The 6132-nt window shown below is 41.5% G+C and overlaps 1 pseudogene; it reads left to right on the plus strand.

Moving 5' to 3' along the window:
- Nucleotides 1-2190: 2190 nt before the first annotated feature.
- On the plus strand, nucleotides 2191-4599 carry LOC123965118 (annotated as a pseudogene).
- The last annotated feature ends 1533 nt before the right edge of the window (nucleotides 4600-6132 follow it).

A 6132-nucleotide genomic window follows, 5' to 3' on the forward strand; every position in this document is an offset into this window, starting at 1 on the left:
GACTGCTGGACTGCCTAAAGCCAACTCACGCAAAGCACATTCGGCCACGTCTCTTTGAACTAACAACGCTACAGGCACGTAAATTAATATTTCAAATAAAATAACATACATAAAAATATGTAGATGACAGTAGCAGAATATGTTGTGGTCAATGATACTGTTGGCTCGCTTGAGGCAGCTCACACACATCACACTACAAAAGAACAGCAAGTTATTTTAGCACCGATGCTAACGGTTTAGAGGATGCATAATGTCCTTAATTAAACACCATAGCACTTAAAAAGTACAGCAACCCACTCATATCTCGTCTTATCAACCTAACCTTAAGTTATACAGTTATTTATGTACAATGGCTATATACATACACATATACCCCCAGAACATTGTGCAGTCCACCTCCTCTGATCTTGCCGGAGTCCTGCACTGACAGCTCAGAACAATAATCACCCAGTGCTTGATACGGGATGTTGGCGGGGCAGGTCTCTATAAAAATGTGGGCACAACAGTCTCTGATTTCCTTTGCTTGGCCAACATGAGTCCCATTTTGTCCATATCGGACCTTTAGGATCAGGCTTAAGTCAAAGCTGGGCCATCACTGCACCCGCCGTGGTGCCTGTTCCGGTTGACCGAACTGGGTGGACTGTGGTCCGTTGCTCCTGAACCAAAAACCTCATCCTCCTTTTCCAATGACTGTATTTCTGTCATAGGTAATACATGTTTCAGCAATAAAGCCTGAAAACAGATAACCAGATACTATAAATGAGATTGTTGCCAAACTTTAGAATAAGAGTTAGACCACAGTAAATAATGTTACTGCAACTTACTGAATGAGTCTTCCAATGTGTGTTGTTGTCCTGCACACGTAAGTTACAGTGATTGAGACCACTGTAGAAGCTGTGTAGCTGAGTATAGGTAAAATGATACTAACTTTAAATTGATCCATGCTAACATAGCTGGCTTCCCCTGCCTTGCATCAATAGGCTAGTAAACAAATTTGCCACATTTATTTTGTACTGTTATTACATTTCTTGCAGGCTAAAATCAACACAGATACAAGTTAGTAATGTGGATCACGTTAGCTGGTGAAGTTATGTGGCAAACCAAAACGTTACAACCACAGTATATGGCAACAGATAACATTAGCAACTGGTTGGTGTTAGCTAATGTTTTCTAAATTCTCTCCAATAGGATGAACGCTAACTCTGTGTCATTTTTTACATCCAAAACAAAACTGTCTCTCCTTCACCCATACGCTTTCCTATGTTGACTGTGTTTTGGTTTCCTCCTGATGTCGATTTGATTCTCATTTGGTCCGATGGGCTCCAGCACATAAAACTTCAAAAAAATTATTACTTGATTGATTAAATTAATTTACATAACATACTTTACCTCTGTCACCGCCCAAATTCCATTTATCTTTCAGCCATGAAAACTGTCTTCTCTCATGTCAAAGAGAGGTATGAAAGAGCCTTTATAGTGCTTTTGGGCCAATGATGTAAAATAAAACAAAATGTTTCAAAAACATGTCAATAATTTCAGTGAGAAAGTCATTGAAACACACAAACAAAATCTTGTGTAAAGCAGATTCCGGATCTTGAAACTCCTGCATTTCCCCATGGTTCAGTTTTAAGAACATAGAGAAGGCCACAGGGGAAGATGGGAAACGCAGAAATTCATAAAGCTAACAACTCAATTGTTCTTCAAACCCCTAACAATATTTATTGTTTTATGCTCCATCTTGGCCCTTTATTTTCACTTATCTATCTCTGCTCTTGTCTTTGCTGTTGCAAACCGCAATTTCCCCACTGTGGGACAAATAAAGGTTTTTCTTATCTTATATTATTTAGTGAATTTGCTTTTAGTACACTTGGTTGATGCATCTTTGTTACCATCTCTCTCTGTTTTCAGAGTTTCAGAGAGTTTCAGCATAAAGTGAACTTCACCATCATATACCCAATGGTTTCTTCTCACCATAACATGCATGACAGCTTCTGCACCTTCCAGCCATTGTGACCTAAGGACGCTCTGGAGGAACGCCTCCTACTAGATTCCATTGCTTGGCTTAAAACTCCAGATCCTCTTTCCCTGGAGCAGACCAGTGATCCTGCCCGCAGCAGCTTCACCATTCTCCCACCAGGGAGGGGAGGAGGAGAGTGGCATGTAGGGGATCAGCTGAGAGTTATGATCAGAATGTATGACTTTAACGGTCGCCCGAAAACGTCTGGGGGAGATGTCTTATTCACTCGACTGCACAACCTGAAGCTTGGTGCAGGTGTGGCTGGGAAAGTGGTGGATCATCTCAATGGCTCCTACTCTGCTGTGTTCTCTTTACTCTGGGAAGGAGGTGCACAGGTTGAGGTGAGCCTGAACACTATCATGTTGAATGTGATTGTACTGTAGGTGTTGTTGGTGTATCCATCTTCCAATTGATCATTTGCAAAGCTCCACCTTCCTTAGTTACTGTTGATACCCCAACGAGAAGAAGTATGCTTTCAATGTCTAGTCAGTGGTCTATACAGAGAATGGAAATGACATCTGTCTCACAGCCTCCTGTTAAACAATTTGATGAAATGATGTGTGTTGTTGCTGAGTTTCAAAGGGAGATGAGAAATGCACTGGACTGTATAGGGGAAGGGTGCTACATCCCAGCAGTCAGTGCAAAACTTCTGTCTCAGGTGCTGAGGCAGAGCCCTGTGAGGGTAAAATAGCAAAGCCCAAGGGCTATGCATGTAATCATAGAACTGGAGTTACATCCAGGTAACTAGTATTCTACAACCGTTCAGTTCCAAAAAGTGTGCATATCATTATACATATGATGTACTTTATTTGTTTTGACATGACTGAACATGACTGAAAATTCTGGTTCTCTGTCCCATCAGGTGATGCTGGTACCTTGCTAGCTACTAGCGCTTCTGATCTAGACAGGGCATTTGCATCAAATAACGCTTTGTCAGCTTTTCTGAAAGTATCAGACTTTTACGCCCTGAGATGAGAACAGACAACAACACATGAGTAATTATGATCAGGCGCTTTTGTGGAAACCTTCTTTGGTGGACAGGACCACGTTTGCACATGCAGATAGGAATCCGGCTGGCTGTACGGATGTTGGTATCTACAGCATGGTAGCTACGGCGTAGGCTACTGTGTAGGGAACAGGGCTACGCGTAGGCTACGCCGTCGATTTGACGCAAAAGTATAAATCAGGCTTAAGGCTATTGCTATTGGGTTAGAGGCGAAGCAGTATGAGTCTATGCATTACTGGGTCCATCTGGTACCATTAAGCCAAAATCCACCTTCCCAGAGCACTAATTAAGCAGTTCCCACCCAGAATTGCACAATGCGTAATGACTCACCACACATGCCCCAATAATTAGTTATTAGTTATTCACTTCACCTGTCAGTGGTCATTAAGTTATGACTGATTGGTGTATGTTGAAAAGGGCAGTGAGACTCAACCAGGGGTGTGTTTCTTGTACAACGATGGAAGGTAGCATGGAACTACCTAATTATATATATATGTATATATATATATAGGCAAGGATTATACAGATAAATGAGCCACACTGTTGCGAGTGACCACTCCACATACACTGTCATGCTGATCACTTATTCCCAAATGTGTGTTTTTGCTGAAAATAGTTCAACACATGCATACCTTGAGTAATACTAAAACTGAACCTTTAAAAAATCTATGTAGTTGTGACACATTTATAAAAATGCTTTTTTTGATGGTACAAAATGTATAAAACAACTTCCTCTCAGGTCAACTGGAGGTGAAGAGCAGCAGTGTGAAGTCTGGACCCTCTGGCTATTACTACCAGGGTGTGTAGTGAGCACTAGGTGGCACCGCAGTTCAACAATTCAACACCCCTTCTGCCATCAGTGTCTGAAAGGCAAGAAGGTCCACCTGTATGGAGACTCCACCATCAGGCAGTGGTTTGAGTACTTCAGAGTAGCACTGCCAGGTAACTGATCCACAGGGATTTCTGACAACAGTTTGATTTTGTTCACACTGCAGCTTCATCTGTTCCCTCTGTGATACTTTTAGATCTTAAGGAGTTTAACCTGCACAGCCCAAAGCACATTGGACCTTTCATGGCCTTACTATGCGAACAACATCTTGGTGACATATCGCTGCCACGGTCCTCCTCTCCGTTATAACCTCCTTCCAACCGCCGAGCTACGTTACATTGCCAATGAACTAGATGGCTTAACCGGAGGCAGCGACACTGTCGTAGCTCTCAGCATCTGGGCTCATTTCACCCCTTTCCCCATAGAGGTCTACATCCGGCGGCTGCAGAGCATCCGCAGGGCGGTGGTGCGGCTACTGGACAGGGCTCCAGACACACTGGTCGTCATCCGGACCGCGAACCCCAGAGCTCTGACTAGTACTATTGCACTAGCCTACAGCGACTGGTATGCGGTGAACGGTGACAAGGTGCTCAGAGCTGTGTTCAAAGATGTGAATGTTCATCTGATGGATGCCTGGGAGATGTGCCTTGCCCACCACCTGCCGCACGACATCCACCCACCTCCTCCATTGTTAAGAATATGATAAATGTTCTCTTGTCCTACATATGCCCTCAAAAGGTTGGCTAGATGTGTGTTAGTTCACTAACCGAAGCAAAATCAGATGAAGCAGATCTGATTCGATTTATTGCCCAGGTATGTGTACAGGAATTTTTCCAGTTTTCGTTACACTCTCAATGTACATCACAGGAAAAACATACAGCTAAAACAAGATCAAAAACATTTAACTGTATGTATGATGTACAGTCTCACAAAAGTGAGTACACCCCTCACATTTTTGGAAATATCTAAATCTTTCCATGTGACACTTTCCATTTACTGTACATTGTAGCAAAGTGTCATTTCTTCATTGTTGTCACATGAAAAGATAATATTTCCAAAAATGTGAGGGGTGTACTCACTTCTGTGAGTGTAAATTTATTTCTGTCCCTCACTTATTCTTAGCCTAGGCCTTAGGTCCTTAGCAGCTGGTCAAATTGCTAACTTGAAATATAGGCTTTGCCTCAATTCAGGGGTAGATCCCAGTTATTTCCCACTTTTTGAACACTTCTCTGCTCCCCAGATGTTTCAGTTTTGTAAGCCTTGGATGTAAGAAGAACCAGACTCTAGCCTGCATTACTTCAGATGATTCTGACTGTGACCGTTTTCTGACAGTTACAAAAACCCATAAATCGGTCTCAAAATGATTGATGGGATGGTTTATACACTAGAGACTGTTATCCCACACGGTGGAAGTTTCAGACTGAGATGCTGGTGCTCTAGTGTGACATTTAAATGCAGTGAATGTGGCTTACAGCCGCTTTAAACTGCTGCTAAAACTGATACTGTTGCCAGAGTTGTATTCAACATTGTATGAAATGGTTGTTGATGGAAAGTAGGGAAACATAACTTCTTAGGTGTTGTACTTTCTAGGATTATGTATAAACTGGCTCACAAAGGTTCTGGATGTAAGTTTGATGATAAACTCACAGTGAAGTGCCCTCTGTTAATCACATGGTGTGGTGTTTTAACAGTAATAAAAAGACTGGACAAAACAGGCATCTGCAAACATATGTATTTTTACTCTGGAACACAATGAAATAAATCTTCAGCAAGGTGACTTGGTAAACCAGAAATGACAAGTAAAATAATACAAGTTTTAAAAGGTTATGATTGAGCACTAGGATCCAAAGTTAATTGCCTTTATGTCAGATGTTTAATTTATGTAACAACCAGTTGAAGAATACAAAAATTTTTAGGGATGCCTGTAAATGAAATTATTGGCATCTATAATTCTTATTTTGAATGTTTTTAATTTCTCTACTTTTTGAATGGAGTGCCTTAATGATGACCTCATAGACCACTGGCACATATCAAATGTCTACTTTACATGTATAAAAGAGTAATCGATCTCTTAAGGCAAAAAACACCTTGGAAGTGTTGAAATAAACCATACAACCAGTGTCTAAAACTAACAAAACTTTTTTTTTTTGTGACCCATGTGATACATGTACTAAAATTTCTCACTGTGCTACAAGAAAAGCCAGCATGAAGTGAGAAGTGTGTTGGGTCCTCTCACACAGACTTGATCATCATTCTGGTAGCCTTTACGGAGTAAAGCGG

The sequence above is a fragment of the Micropterus dolomieu genome, unplaced genomic scaffold (assembly GCF_021292245.1).
Source record: "Micropterus dolomieu isolate WLL.071019.BEF.003 ecotype Adirondacks unplaced genomic scaffold, ASM2129224v1 contig_8696, whole genome shotgun sequence".
Classification (NCBI taxonomy): domain Eukaryota; kingdom Metazoa; phylum Chordata; class Actinopteri; order Centrarchiformes; family Centrarchidae; genus Micropterus; species Micropterus dolomieu.